At 35.2% G+C, this 16,922-nt stretch overlaps 1 protein-coding gene across 3 annotated transcripts in view; it reads right to left on the bottom strand.

Moving 5' to 3' along the window:
- The window catches only part of LOC120425849 (phospholipid-transporting ATPase VD), a 135,233-nt gene extending 121,527 nt beyond the window's left edge, over positions 1-13,706 (bottom strand). Inside the window, exon 1 of one of the 3 annotated variants that reach the window (XM_039590468.2) lies at positions 13,455-13,706. The gene's annotated coding sequence lies outside the window, so the exon portion shown is untranslated. The remainder of the gene's footprint in view (positions 1-13,454) is intronic. The other 2 variants (XM_039590470.2, XM_039590471.2) reach the window with 2 other exon arrangements.
- Positions 13,707-16,922: the final 3,216 nt, after the last annotated feature.

Raw genomic sequence — 16,922 nt, 5'->3', positions numbered from 1 at the left:
AAAATTGAGTTTAAACGACTTCAACCATCCTTGCTTTGCTGTTCAATACCGGCGCCTACCGAGTCAAACTGTAGATCACCACCTAAAGTGTCTCGCAACTCTCGTCCACCACTGCCGTGGCTCGAAACCAGTTCGGGTTCAAAACTGGCATGACTCGTTTCTTTTTGTTTCAGACACCGTCGCCGTCGTCGTGCGCGCACACGGAGCTATAATGAACACATGAAAGCTTTTAATTGAATAATTGTGACCGGTCAAAAGCTCCACACTCGCTTTTTGTTCAGCTGTATTCGTGTGTACAGCGTGGTTGTGCATTCGAATGGGGCATTTTTTCGCGATTTTCGCGTTTGTTCCACGAGAGTCTGGCCAAAGAGAAGGTTGTTCCCCGCCGGCCCGAAACCGAGCTATTTGTCCTTGAATTAATTTATAGGCGAACTTGCCGGCAGCATTTTTTTTCTCGTAGTTGTTTTTTCGGCAATACCACAAATCGCACTCAGGCAACGACGTGGAAGCCGACGTCACAATAGGCCAGCTTCAAATGTTATGCCCACTTCGTGGTCACTGCTGTGCAGAAGAATCGTTGGAATCGTGGAAGTTCCAGCAGAGTTTGGCCTCAACGTGGATTTTCCCACTGAACTGTTGTGGCAGCAATTCATTCTGATTAATTGTTCGCCCCGACAGTCGTCGTCGGATTGAGCCCCTTAAAACTGCAGAGGAAAGCTTATTTACGCGCGGTCGTTAAATCGGGCTAACCGTTCGGCTTGGAAAAGGGCAAAGTTGCTGTAATTTGCTGCCGCTGTGACATCGGAAGTTATTTGTTTTGTTTATTGGCAGTTTGAAGAACTTTCCGGGGACTACAGCGATGTAGTGCAACAGTTGATTTATTGGTTAGGTTATGAAATTGACCTGAGTCAAGAATATGCTTTCACTATCATTCTTGTTAAAAGTAGTTCATCAGCTAAATATATGCAAGTTGGTCAAGATTTTTGTGAGTTTTTTTTAGATTTGAAAGTTTGGATTACTAACTTGAGCTTAGTTGACTCGATAAGAAGATTCTTCAACCATGAAATTTGAATACGACACTGGTATTTGATCATCTATTGCAATTACCAGCACGAAACTCTCATCTCCGAAGTGTACTTCAAGGGTTGAGCTAAGCACCGAATACCTCAACTACACACAAAAAAAATACCGAATGTTACATCATTTATGATGTAACACTTTTGAACGTCATTAAACATTTAAATTTACATGTAATTTGATGTAAATTTGCAACAAATTATACGTAAAAACATGATTTTACGTGTGATTCAACCGTTTACGTCGAATCTTAAGTTTACATCAACTGAGTTTACATGTGATTCATTTTTTCCGTGTCGAGTAAATTCACATTTTTTTCTGTGTACGTTCGAATCAATTCTTGGCATGAAATGACTTCTGAGATGATGTCACAAAAGCAATTTACTCAGTACTTCCCAGCTCCATTACTTACAACATTAAGTTTGTAGATTCCCGCTAACCTCAACTCAGCTAAATCGAGCACTAATCGCTGCCATTTGTCAAAACCCGATGAGCTAAACGCGGTACTGTTCGTAAAACTGCCCTCTACCGTCAACAAACGATAAACACCGCTGCAAATAGGCAAAGTGAGAACTTCACGCAAGTCCTTCCAGCCGGCGCTTCAAAGTCGTGTTTACCTACATATGAACCATAATCGTTGCCTCTGAAAGACCCGAGTAAAAGAGTGGATTTACGACCTCGCCGGAGGCCTCGACCGCCACCAGTCCCAGCAAATCATGTCAACGATAATGATAATTATTCAGTAGCCTGACCGGTGCGTGGCCCTGAAAAGCGCCACCGTTGGCCATCAACCAGCAGCTTGGAAGTCTCCGGTTAAGCGCAAACACGAGGTCTGGATACAGAGTGGGTATTGGGGGCAAGACCCGGAGAGCTGTTAATGGTCTCTTTCTAGTTCATCGGAAGAGAACTTCGCTGGCGGGAGGTTGCGTGACGGAAGTATTTAAAAAATGGAGCACGCTCAATCAACGGCGAGTTCGCCTTCTTGACCAGGTATGACACATTGGGGTTTGTGGTCATAGGTTTGGAAGGGACACCGAACATCATACGAAACAACGAAATAAAAAATTTCCACAAAGTCGCGCTTCCGTAACTTCGTTACCTCGAGTAACGGTGCACATGAACGTCACACCGCCCTCATCGATCACGCCACCATTCCCTGACGTCCGGTGTAGATCTCTTCCATCATCTGTACCCCCACCATCTGTGATTCTAGTTGAAGTTTCGCCTTCAACTCATTTTTCGCGATCACCACTCGGGCCCAGTTTGTCAGCAGTCCATCAACAGCGCGATTGAGGTCAACGAATGGGCCAACAGCGCAGCGAAGAAGTAGGTTCTTTTGACGACTTTGTACCGCGTATCGTGTTGTAGAGCTAAACATGGTTTTAAGGTACGATCGTTAAGCTAGGGCCCGAAGGTCTGTAAACATGGCCTGATGGTGGTGGCGGCGGCGTTGCTCGTATTTGTTCAGCAAATGAAATAACATAAACCTCTGCTCTTTTCACCTTCCCCTCTCGGTTCGCGGAGTTGATGTTCGAACTACTGGCGGATTATGCGGCGCTTATAACTGTGGGGCTTTCGGTTTCCGTGACCTTTAAGAACGTTCAACAACAGCAACACAACCTGGTTTTGAGTGGGAACGAAGACTTGACCTGGGTTGAAGATCGTGGATCAAAAAAAGCTAAAAAAAAAACGGAAAAAGTTTAGCAGCCAGACTGAATTTAGGCCGAAAAAAAGTTAAAAAAAAAACAGATCAGATTTGTTTAAGGTTTATCCAATATGAAAAATAGTACCAACGAAAATTACAATCCATATTGGCGTTCTCGATTGCGGGATTGTGAGTCCAACTGCCTACCAGCGACTCTACCGAGACCGGACCCAGGGAGATGACCTGGACTGAGCTAACGACCTAACCAATCCATTTATTTGGGTTAAATTGACAAAAAAATTATGTAAAAGATTTTAAAAATCAAAAAATGGTCTAAATTTATTTATTAAACTTGTAGACCTAATTTTAGGATAAATTTTTTTTTTCAAAACTGAGACAGATTGGTTGAGTCCAAACTTTGCGCATTGTGTTTCCTTTTTAATTTACATGACAAAACTTTTTGATGGAATTTGAATTTATAAACTAATTTCAAATATTAAGAAAATTTTCTAAAGCAGTAAAGAAAGTATGGTGCTATTGAGCTCCTTAGATGTTCTCCAAGAATTCCTGAAGAATCCTGATATTAATTATTGTAGTTTTTAAATATTTGTATGAAGTCCATCGATTCTTCAAGTCCAAATAAGCCAAATAAGCATGGGTCATTCCAGGTCAACTGGGTACACTTTTGGACTCGACCTTCACCAATTTGGACCAAACTTGGAGGGAACGTTCATCTATCTATAGTTAACAGAAATCCCAAGTTTGGTGCTGTTTGGACCATGCCTCTATTTTTGAACCGCCCTCTTTTTTGACGATTTTCTAAAAAAAACTTTTTTTTTCTTTTAATCATAACTTTGCAAATATTTGAGCCTACGACTGTCTACAGGTTGCATTTTGTAGAAAATTGTCCAAGGAATTCGATAAAAAAAATTAACCTTCAAATGCCCCCTTATATTATATTTTAACGTTTTAAGTAATAAAATTCAGTTTTGATCAATTCCTAATATTTCTTTTTTTTTATTTTATCACCATCGTGTTCCCCGGACGATTTTACATAATAATCAATGTAAACCTCAAAATAAAATGAACTATTGGCGAAATACAGCGATTTTACTGAAAAAAGTTTGATTTTATGCTGCACTCGTAAGTACATGGTCCTATGAATTCAAATCCGAAATAAGTTTCTCACATAGGGGAAAGTGGGGCAAGTGTAACAAGCTAAGGAAATGCTCGTTATAACCCATTAAACAGTTAAAATATCTGTCGGATTTTATCATAAACATCTTATTCTAGGTCTTAACTAAGACTTTGTCAGAGCAAGTTTTTAAAAAATCCTGTTTTTTAATGTAAAAAATTGATTTTAAAAATTTTGATTTTCCGTACGTTCTACTCAACTAGTGGGGCAAGACGAACAACCCGTTGGGGCAAGAGGAACAATGCATGAAAAAAACATGTTAATTTGCTAACAATTGAACTGTTATCACTTAGATACATCAGATTAGAATGTATTTGAAAGGTTTCTTCCATTTTTAGATTAAATAATAATGTTTTGCTAAAAATTTTATCGTTTTTACGAAAAGATATATTACGAAAAGATATATGATAAATAGTAAATTTTCATAATATCACTATATTTTGTATGGACAATTTTTTTAACAATTGTTTATCAGTTTTTAAGTACTTTCATGTATTTATTTCCCAATAAAATATGTTGTTGCAGCAATTCGTAATTTTTTCCATACTAAAAATCCATATGGTACACTTGCCCCACCTGAACAAGATTTTTTAAAAGCTCTCAACAAAAATAACCAAAAGTTAAATCATACTTTGTAAAAGGTTCACGTCATTGGTAGGGACACTACTGATCTAGGAATAATAGCATTTTGATAAAATGTGCCTTAAAACGAACCCTAAGCCTTATTTTGTACTTTCCAAATATTATAAGAAAACAAAGGTTTTGAAAAAACTTCATTAAATCTTATGCCCCGTGGCGTTTACGTCGTTTTGGCGGTTATGTGGTAGTAGAATCAGCTAATTGCATTGCTAGCAACAATTCCTCATACTGGAAATAATCAAAATTGTAAAAATTACGGCCATACGAGCGATTGTTCCTCTTGCCCCATATGGTCGTCTTGCCCCACCTTCCCCTATAAAAACCGAACTATGCGGGATTCATCCCTTTTTGTTGAAAAGTACACAATATGCTTCCGAGTGCTGCGCAAAATCAAACTTTTTTTCAGTAAAATCGCTGTATCTCGCCAATATTTCATTTTAGTTTGAGGTTTACATTGATTATTATGTAAAATTGTCCGGGGAACACGACGGTGATAAAATAAAAAAAATAAAAATATAAAGAATTGGTCACAACTGAAGGTTAATACTTAAAACGTTAAAATATAGTATAAGGGGGCATTTGAGGGTTAAAATTTTATTTTTTTCGAATTCCTTGGACAATTTTCTACAAAAATTCAACCTGCAGAAAGTCTTTTGCTCAACAAGTTGCAAAGTTATGATTAAAAGAAAAAAAGTTTTTTAGAAAATTTTTTAACTATCGATAGATGAACGTTCCCTCCAAGTTTGGTCCAAATCGGTGAAAGTCGAATCCAAAAGTGTACCCAGTTGACCTGGAATGACCCACATACAAAGTTAGGGCGGTACATTAAAAAATTAGAAAAACTGTAACACGAGAAGAGAGTTTCTGATCGATTTAGTGTCTTCGGCAAAGTTGTAGGTTATGATTCGGACTATTCAGAAAAAATATTTTTTTTTTCATTTTTATATTGATATTTTGAAATTTTTATCATTAGACAAAAAGTGCCCCATTGTTACATTCTATCTTGCCTTCCTCACCTCACTGAGGAAAGGCTATAAAATCACTCGAAAAATGAACTTCCTTTAGGTATACCTATCGACTCAGAATCATGTTCTGAGCAAATGTCTGTGTGGATGTGTGTAGGAGGGTGGACAAAAAATTGTCACTCGATTATCTCCGGATTGACTTCACGGATTTTGACCGTTTTGGTCTCATTCGATCCGTCTTGGGGTCCCATAAGTCTCTATTTAAAATCAGCAAGTTTAGTAAAGTACTTCAAATGTTATGCTAAGAAAACAGTTTGAGAAAAGTCCGGAGAATCGTAAAAAGGGTGGTTTTTGTAAGTCATATTATAAATTTTTAGAAAGATATTTAAAAGATCTTTCCCACGAGCCCAAAACATTGAAGATCTGATAGCCCTATCAAAAGTTATTAGCACTTAAGTGTTATTTACAAACTTTTTGAATGCTGGATCTCCGATATTTCGATAAAAATGATGTCCGGGTCTATCATGCGACCCGTCGTTAGTACTACTCTAATTGTAAGACATTTTAAATGAGCCTAAACCATCGAAGATCTGATAACTCTATCAAAAATTATGACCACTTAAGTGGAGGTCGGATCTCAGATATTCTGATGAAAATGTAGTCGGAATTAATCATGAGAGGATATTGAACATCTTACAACTTTGTCAAAAGTTATGAGTATATGATTTTTTATTTGTATTTGCATTGCTATTTAGAAAAAAAAACTGCATTAATGTGAGGAAGGCACCAGCCACCTCAAGGTGGATTAAGTCACGTTTTTTTTATTATGTTTAACCTAAAAAATACCTAATATTTTTGAAACTATTTGATTGTTTTTTTTTTTATTTTTGCGATGAATCTCTTTTCTGTTAAGATAAGTCTAAATCCAATTCAAATTCGAGATAAAGTTCTAGTCAAACTCGAGGTCCAGTCAAAGTTATATCTTGTTCCAGGTGAAGTTTTGATAAAGAAAATAATATCAACACTGCAAGTCCAATTCTCTATGCAAGCCCAAGTACTTTCAAGCTTATCAAGTTCCGAGAAGCTGATTTATGTCAAATCCAAGTTCAGTATTCCTTCATTCCAAATTGATTTTCAAGTTCAAATTCCTATCGATCAAAGTCAACTCAAGCTCAACGTCAGTAACACACTGGATCCAACCAATTGAATTCAACATTGTGTCAACAAACCCACTTCCTACCTGCAGTTTCGTTTTGCGTCACTGCTTTCAGCATACAACACACACTCAGAAAAAACGCAAACTTATTTTGATTAAACTTTCAAATGAACCAGGCTCTGCTCGGTTCACCGCTCAAAAACATAGCCCCGTGTCCCTCGCTGTACACGGAAGTGTGGGCCTAACCAAAAAGAACCTCTCTGTGCCAAAAACAACAAACAGGTAGTCGAGAACGGAGCGACCACAATAACGTCATGATTCGAAATCCGGACACTTAGTACGATATTATTTTTGTTATAGCTGGCGAAAAATCACGTAATAATTTGGAAATGTAGGAATATCTCTAGGATTTAGTATAAACAGTCAGTTTTAAGAGAATGCATGCAAATTATGTCTTTTCTAACAATTTTTCATCAAAATTTGAAAATTAAAATTACTTGTTGTGCTTCGAATCCCGGACACTGATAAAAGCTGATTCGAAATCCGGACACTTTTGCTTCGAATTCCGGACACTCGATTTTGCTTATGAATCGCACAAATTTGGACTAAAATGTTAGTGAATGGCATTCTTTAGGTCTCAAATAAGCTGTTAACATCAAAACAATTGATATTTTTTATAAAAAATGGCTAGAATTTAAGAAAATCAAAAACATAAATTTCAGCTTTGCCTTCCCGGTGCTTCGGACATCTATGAAATATTTCCGTTGAAATGTTTCGCATGTTTGGTAAACTTATAATTTTATTTTATTCAATTGTTTTGGCATTAACTACAGCGTTCAAACAAACTTTAAATGAAAGTTGATGTTAGAATTCATCAAATAACATAGTTTTGACATTCATAATGCGAACTTATATCCAAATAATTGATAAAACAAGTTGAAGTGTCCGGGTTTCGAAGCGTCCGGGAATTCGAATCATGACGTTATTGCATCCAATTGCGAACATCTGTTTTCGGAGCTGGTTCTCGAATCTGTTTTTCTTCCTCTCACTTTTTTTTTCTTGAGAGCCTTCTGAAGAACTTTTTCTTTGAGGCAAGATTCTATTTTCGACCTATTGGTTCTGTTTTGGTTCTATGGTAGTTTGTTCTAGTTATAAATCAGATAACTTCAGAGACTTCCTATAACACAATCCTCAACTCTACAACAAACACTCAGAAAAAAAACAAGAACCACGATCTCTCTTCCTTGCTCTCTTCCCCGCAAACCGGTTTTGTGGTGGATCGTCGTCATCCAGTTTCAGAGGCTGCCAACCTTTGAAAGCATCGCGCTCGGCGTTCTCTACCCGTGACTCTCTATTACACTATAGTATGGAAAAGGTGAGGGGCGGCGCACCACGAACGAACAAGTTTTTCGCAAAAGTTTGAGGCCAACACCTCAGGTAGAACTAAACACAGCACTGTCTTGATGCTTTGTAGAACTTGAGTCACTAAAAGTTTGAGATGGGCGTATTATTTTGGATGGTCGTGATCATTAGGTACATCTTTTACAAACTTTTATTACATTATACCGGGAACCGTGGTGTATGGGTAAGCGTGGTTGCCTCTCACCCAGTCGGCTTGGGTTCGATCCCAAACGGTCCCGGTGGCATTTTTCGAGACGAGATTTGTCTGACCACGCCTTCCGTCGGACGGGGAAGTAAATGTTGGTCCCGGTCTAACCTAGATGGTTAAGTCGTTAGCTCAATCCAGGTGTAGGAGTCGTCTCCCTGGGTCCTGCTTCGCTGGAGTCGCTTGTAGGCAGTTGGACTAGCAATCCAAAGGTCGTCAGTTCTAATCCCGGGGTGGATGGAAGCTGGGGTGTAAAAAGAGGTTTGCAATTGCCTCAACAATCAAGCCTTCGGACACCTAATTTCGAGTAGGGATCTTGCAATCGGGAACGCGAAGGCAATGTTGTAGAGCGAATAATTTGTTTTTTTTTTTAAATTTATAGGATATTTCAATTGCGTTTTCATTACGCTCAAAGACCCACAAATCTCACAATTGTTTTTAGAACCCGCCTAGCTAGTTTCTTTTATTCTTGGCACAGCTGGCCAGCCACAAACATAATAAGTCTGTGTGAATTGTGTGTGTGTACTTGAAAGTAATTGCAATTTGCTTCGGCTTCATCTTCGGCTATTCTGGTTAGACTTCTTGCAGAGTGAGCAACCGTATTGTGCATTGTTTTGCGGAGAGGCCGCGGTTTGAGTTTTGAAATCGATGCTGTGAACTTGTCTCAGGCGTAAAAGCAAAACTAAAACAAGTAAAGATTCATAATACGCCCCTATTCTGCGTGTCTGGTTTAGATCGAGATGAGAAACGCTTTCAAATTTTGCAATTCAATAATATGGTAAATGTCCCTAAAATGGGCCTACTAAGCAAATTATGGCTTTTTTAGAATATTTAGATTTAAACCTATTTAAACGTTGGTCGTGATTTAAGATACCTGACATTTTGTTCAAAAAGATGTGAAATTGTCCTGTAAAAGTGGATCAACATGGGTAGCTTTCTATGTCCCACTTTTTGACCTTTACAGATTCTCAAAATACGTTTTCAAACCTTAGATGTTCAACAAAAAGCAGTAAAAGGCAAACTTATGGGAAATTAAAAATATTTTCGAGAATGAAAAATCAAGTCTGTCACGTATAAGGCTACCAACTCTTTCTGAGCAAAAATCCGTACACTTTGCCGATATGCCACAATGGTATAACAAAAACTGTCATTGAATTATTTAGATAAATTAATTTTAATAAATCTTAGAATTAAAAATATAAAACTGTGTCGTTTTTAAAAGCTAACAAATTTCACAAAATGCTATCAGAGTGCTTATAACTTGCACGTTTAAAAGTATTCATAAAATAAACCGTGATTTGAATCAAATAATTATGTTCTTCAATTTTGTTTTGTTAAACGTTCAAAAGTTTACGAAATGTCAAGATTGTTTTTACGAATAATATCACTCTTAGTGTTTTCACGAACACTTTTCCAGGGTTTTTTTTATTGAAAAGGTCCTATAGCATGTGAAACACAACAGTTTATAGAACCTTTAAAAAAAACTCTAGATTTGTTAAATGTTCAAATGTTTTCACAAGTTTTAGAAAGCTTTTAGAAATGAAATATATTTAGTAAGGAATTTCTAAAAGAACAATTCCAGAGTTTTTTTAAGGGCCTATCAACATAAGCAAGACAATTGTTTAAAAACTCTAGAATTATTGATAATCAAGTTGAATTGAAGAAAACCCCGGAAAACTCTCCCTTTTTAAATCAAACTCACAGAAACCAAAAATTTCTAGTTAACAAAAGCTTCGACCAAATCAAAAAAGCAATTCAATGATTAAAAAGTTGTTAAAATTCCGTACAAATCCGTATTATACGTAAAATTCCCTACAAAAATTCCGGCCTGTTAAAAATCCGCGAAGAGGTTCGAAAATCCGTATGGTAAGGAAAAAATCCGTACAGTTGGTAGCCTTAGTCATGTAAAAATTTACAAAACCACCAAAAAACCATTTTTTTCAATATTTTTGTTTTTTAAATCGCTGTATCCTAACAAGGATTGGACGTTGGCCAGTAATCAATATGGAGACTTGAATGTTAAATTGTCTGGAGAATCGATTCCCACTATTGGTTATAAAAAAATTTAAGTTAGACCAGTTTTGAAAAAAAAAACAGTTTTAGTGAATGATTTTTGTATTTTTTTTAGGAGAGACATACCATTCTACATTTTTTGTGAGTCTTTTTGAAGCATCTTAGGCTTTTTCTCAAAAATTTTGAACGAAAAAAATCGTGAGAACACCTTAAAATGTGACTTTTAAACTTAAAAACTTAAAAATTTCATAGAGATGGCGTGTATTTTTCTTTCAGTGTATTTTTTTAGAAATCCCGTCCAATTTTCTACAAGATTGTCTTTGACCACTTTTTGATACGATGCATCGGCTTCGAGATACAGTTATTTTTAAATTACAAAATACAAAACATATTAAAATAACTTACGCCCTTCCCAAATGTCATTTTCGAGTACAATTGGCTCCATATACACAAAAATGGCTCATATAGGACTAGGATAACATGTCTACAAAGTTTCATTGAAATCGGAGAGGATCGAGCACAAAAGTACCAGAAAAAATTCTGATTCGAGACAAACAAACTTGTAAAAAAATTGACAGGCTATCTGAAACTATACACTGAAATAGATACACACGTTATTTCCTTGAGATTTTTCTGATATCGAGTTTTGAAGGCAAAGGGGAGCCTTAAGTGTAAAAAAAAGCCTCACGAAAAATACAGGATGGTATGTCTTTCCTGGCCAAATAAAAAAACATTCAAAATAAAACCATTTTTAAGCGGTCTCGTCAAAATCACGTCAAAATTACAAAAAAATAAAACCATTGTCTATTTAGACAATACCCGAAATAATAAAAAAAAATAAAACAAACGTCGTTTTTTACAATTTTTTAGTGTTTTTGCCCTTTTCACATTAAATTTGATTTTTTTAGTCTTAATTTTTTTTTTGGATTGACAAAATCTTTTAATACAATGTATTTTTCAACACCCTCTTTAGAATTTTTAACTGTTTTATGAAAAAATGTCTTTATTTCAATTTTTTTTGTTATTTTTTATGTGTTTGAAACGTTGTCCTTAGTTTTGTTTCCATAAGCCATTGCAAATCATAGAAAAGTTCTATAAAAACATTCGGAAATCTGTATCTCGAGAAGGGATTTTCCGGAGTCTTCCGGGAAGTTATATTATGTTATAATTTGATAAGGACTAGTCAGAATACTATAGTTACACGTTAAAAAATTACCCATTTTTTAAATAACAATTATCACCAAAACTTGATTTTGCCAAACATAACTCCCATCAATTTTTATTGTTTTAATTTGTTTTAGTTGACATAGGTAATTACGGTTTTTTTTTGTTTCTGGCTTCAAATTAGCCTGAAAAAATAAATTAGGACTTAAATCACATTATTTGACCATATTGAGAGGTAAGTCGTAATTAAAAAATTGAAAATATTAAAAAACAGAAATCATTTAACTTATTTTTTTTTTATAAAAAAAATCCGATCGATAGTTTGCAAGATATCATCGATCGCAGAAAAACTGTTTTTTTTTGTCCTTGCTCCAAAGCTTTTCAAATATTGTTTTTCAAGAATGGACATGAATGAATACTAATTAAAAACAAAAAGATAATTTAGCTGAATAATTTTACCTTAAAATGGCTATTGAGCAATTCTCTCAGATTTCGGTCATTCGATTTTTTCTGTATTTTTTAATTCGGCTGAAAACATTTTTTGGTGATTTTTAATTTCACTTTTTGTCACTTAAACTTGATTTGCAAAAAAACACTATTTTAATTTTTTGATATGTTTTAGAGGACATCAAATGCCAACTTTTCAGAAATTTCCAGGATGGGCAAAAAATCTATGACCGAGTTATGATTTTTTGAATCAATAATTTTTTTTTTCAAAAAATCGAAATATTGGTCGCAAAAAATTTTCAATTTCATTTTTTCGATGTAAAATTGAATTTGCAATCAAAAAGTACGTTAGTGAAATTTTGTTAAAGTGCACCGTTTTCAAATTAAGTATTTTTTTCGAAATAGTCGCAGTTTTTGATTTTTAAAAAATAGTGCTCATGTTTGCCCACTTTTGAAACAAATATTTTTGAAAAGCTGAGAAAATTCTCTATATTTTGCTTTTTCGGACTTTGTTGATACGACCAGAGATATTGCTATGCAAAGGTTTAATTTCTTTTCTATATTTTCGAAAAAAATATTTTCAAAAAATTTAAATCAAGACTAACATTTTAAAAAGGCTTAATATTGAATGTTTGGACTGCGACTATTTTGAAAAAAGTTACATAAAAATGGCTATAACTTGAAAACGGTGCACTTTATCAAAATTTCACTAACGTACTATTTGATTGCAAATTCAATTTTACACCGAAAAATTAAATTGAAAAATGTTCGCGACCAATATTTCGATTTTTTTGAAAAAAAAATAACTCGGTCAAAGATTTTTTGCCCATCCTGGAATTTCTGACAAGTTGGCATTTTATGTCCTCTAAAACATATCAAAAAATTAAAAAAAGTGTTTTTTTTGCAAATCAAGTTTAAGTGACAAAAAGTGAAATTAAAAATCACCAAAAAAAATTTTACCGTGTATCATTTTTTTTTTCAGTGTAGTCTATATCCACACCAAAAAAACACAACTTGACCAAACAACAACAAAAAAGTAAAACCCTATAGCTCAAAAGTTGGATTTTTTGTCTTTTAAGCATATCAAAATATAAAAATAATCGAAGGGGATAAAATATAACAAAATCGTGTTTTTGAGATAAGCTGTTATTTTTAACAAAAGGTATTTTTTAAGAGTGTAACATTTTTTCTCTTAGGTAGTCATAAATAAAGTAATATTTGCCAAAGACAACAAATCCATCTCGAAATATAGATTTTCGAATGATTTCATATCACTTTCCTATAGACATGCCCCAAATTGGTATGGAGACTTTTTTAAAGAAACGTATGATGTAAAATGGCTTATTTGGACGAAAGCAATCGGTGGTCAAAGTTCCATACAAATCAAAAAATATGTTTAAAGAGTTTTTGACTTTAGGCTTTACTGTGGTATTGTTTTAGCTGTCGTCAAAATCACAGCTTGAGTTGTCAAATTTTTTTTTTAATTATAAGTGATTTTTGAACCCAATTATTTTTTTTTAAACCCTATCAAAGTAATTGGTACATACCTTTAAATTGTCATAAATTGTAATCCAAACATCGGTTCACAGTGAGAAGGGACTTTCTGCAACAGTCAGCAACTTATTATTCCTTTAGATAGCTGATCTTTCTTTATTCCTTTTTAGATGTTTTTTTTTATTTCACCGTCACCGTTAACTCTTCAAATTCTTTGTTTCACTAATTTTGAGGCACTCTTTTGCTGTTCTTTTCCTGTCACAGTTTCTTCCAAATTTAACAAATTCACCGTTCAAACAAGCATTCTAAATAGATTGAACTCTCAAAATTACGTCACTTTTTAGTATCAAAAACCCCAACTGTCAGCACACTTTCACAACTTCTCGCGAGATAACTCGCGTCGTCGTTTCTGTCAACACAGCCCAACTGTGCCGAGCTTGCCGTTTTTTGTTTACACCACAGCAAAACGGTGTGTGCGAGTAAACAATAGCAGTAGTAGTTCACCGCAAATATCTAGTCACCTACAAGAGAGAGAGAGAGGGGAGATAACACAAAAAGTGAGAATCAGCCACGTTTCACCGTTATATCCAATGTGTACGAGAGTTTGATAGTGGAGAATACACACGCACACACACCCACGAAACACGCGGCGGAACCACGCACGATGAGATTCTGGTTTTTCGCGCGGTGTGTGCGATGTTCCGAACGACGACGAGAGGAGAAAGAAAGAAGAAGAAAAAGAAGTTCGACAACTAAACAAACCGCTCGGCTGTCCATCCCGAACGAACCATCATCAGAATCAGAAACCTGAGTCCATCGCACTCTCACGACCAGCGGAAGAATTCGAGGAAATGTTTCAAGAAGGGCGTAGAGTGGAACTTGGCAAATATTCAATAAAAATTGGAATACTTTGGTTCCACATGGCAGAAATTTTGTTTTAATTGCTAGTGAATATTGTTTCTAACCTTAAAAAAATATTTTTACTGTTTTTTACTAATTATCACGAATTAAATCTGTCTTTTTGGAGACCTTGTTTAAAATATTAACTAAAATAAGGAATAAATCTGACAACTACATCGATTTCAAAATGAGTAGCTAATATATTGCTGCCAACCACCAGCGATTACTAAAATATGCATCGTCAAGTGTTTTGTAAAACACAGCCATTTCTCACGGAACCTTTTTTGACCTTGTTTATACCAGGTTCAGTATCAGTTCTAAACAGTTGCAACCTAATTGAAATTCCAGAGAGTGACAAATCTGTTCGAGGAAAGTCACCGTATTTGTTTGTGTTACAAGCGCTTCCACGTAAAATGTTAGGAACTTGGTTAGGAGACTGTGGCCGTCGATGGTAGCTGACAGTGTATGCTAATCATTTTCTGAAAGTTTCAACAGTTCAAATCGAGCGTCTATAGTTGGTTCATCAACAAGTGTTTAAAATTAAAATTCAGCTTTTAAGAACTTTTTTCTGCCATAACAAAACGAAACTTATTCAAAGAGTGCATAATTGACAAAGAGAGCGCGTGGTCGTTAAAAATATTCGGAGTGATTTTCAAAGCCCTTCCTATATCATCGTTGATCGGAAGGCACGGCGTCGGGTGGATTGTGTTTAATTTTTCCGAATAAGGTTTTTTTTTGCGGTGAAAAAGCCATTTCTATATAATGAACGAAAGACGCACTGACAATTTGGATCGCTGAGAATAGTGGAGCAAAATAACTGTGTGTGAGTGATTTTGTGTGTTAACCAGAAAGACCTTCCAATAGCATCGTTGCTCGGAAGGCTCGCCGACGGGTCTGTTATGAAAGTCCTCCCCATAGCGACCTAGCTCGGGAGGCATCGAAAATCCAATACCTTATCCTACTAAACCAAAAAAAAAATAATCACGTGATGCTTGTAGGAGATGCTGTGGATTCAACGGTCTCAAGCGGTATCAACAAGTATATAGCGAAAAACTATGTGCTTGATGAGTCTGCAACTTCAACTATCGGACTAACATTCCTCCCTTTCGTTGAACTGCAGGCTTCTTGGGAGGGCGCCGGTATTGACTAATAAAGTAGAGATCTTCAGAGGTTAAACTTTTTTGTATGGAGCATGGACAATCGCCATACCCCCCCCCCCTTAAAGTGTCCACGTGGTTTATGGATGGTCCCAAACATATGGGGTCGTGCATAAACCACGTGGTCTTTTTTTGGAGAATTTTTGACTCCCCCCTCCCCCCTCATGGTTTTTCGTGGTTTCACGCAACACCCCCCCACCCCCCCCCCTATATGGCCACGTGGCTTTTTCCTCCCAGGTGAAAAATCTTTAAAAAAAAACAAAATAATTGTAGATTTCAAAAAAGTTTATCCACAAATGATGTACCGTCAGTGGTGGTGACTTTTGGTCAAAAAACGATATTACTGTTGTTATTTTAACACAATAAAAACATTTCAAATTATATCGAAATAAATATTGTTGGGGAATGCTCCTGAATTTACCAACATTTTCCCAGAATATGGCTAGTATAATCACACCGTTCATAAATGCCAATCGTTTTAAATTAACTCAAACTCACCCTTTAGAGGGGGTGACATTGGATCAAACAGAAAACATTTAAATTTGTGTAGGTGCTGTAACACCATTAAAACCAAGTTAATAATTTATAAAAAAAAAACGGAAATTCACTAAAAAAAGTGCAAAAAAAAAGTATGATATTACAAAGTTTAAGGTAAATAATAACAGTATAACAATTTATTGAAATGGGTCAGAAAGTAAAAAATACTCTCAACAAAACAAGCAACTTAGTAAAACATATGTATTCAAAATTATGGAATTGCAGTGCAATTAATTGCATTCAGAATAAATATGCTTTAAGAGTTAAAGCTATTTTGATTTATAAACAGCATTCATGATTTATATTAAATGCGCTTTAAAATATTTTCTAATCGAAATTAAGTAAATAGAAAAGTTTTGTTTCAGGAAAAAAATATTTTCATTTTATTTTAAGGAAAATATCTAGCTATGAAAGCTCCTAGTTAATATTTATTTTATTCCAAACATTCATAAAAATCCAAACTAAAGCAACTTTTCTTTTTAAATTAAGCATGATTGATTCCAATGATTCAGTGTGTCCAAAAAAGTCGAGCTGTTTGATTTTTTTCTCCATACAAGAATCAGAGACAACGCGCTAAAAATCCTTCTTTTAGTCATGGACATCCAAATTGTTTAAGTCTTACTATTACTTTAAATTGATTTTGCTATCGACTACGTGTTTTGATAAATTTAAAAAAGATTGCGGTAAAATTTGGAATTTATTTTACATTTTTTTTTTCAGTTGTTTAAATAGGCAATTATCTACGATTTAAGATTTTTGATCCAACTTTTGGTTGGAGATAATACCTCAAAATAAATACAAAAAAAAATTAAATAAGTTAATTTTCAATCTTTTCAATATCTTTGAAATTATTAACACTGGGACGCCCAACGAATGTCTAATATTGCGCGTATTCCCGAAAAAGACACGCGGCATACCAGCCTCGAA

Source organism: Culex pipiens, chromosome 2, assembly GCF_016801865.2.
Source record: "Culex pipiens pallens isolate TS chromosome 2, TS_CPP_V2, whole genome shotgun sequence".
Taxonomy (NCBI): Eukaryota; Metazoa; Arthropoda; class Insecta; order Diptera; family Culicidae; genus Culex; species Culex pipiens.
Note: the sequence above shows the minus strand (reverse complement) of the source record. Positions and strands in the feature narration are given on the sequence as shown.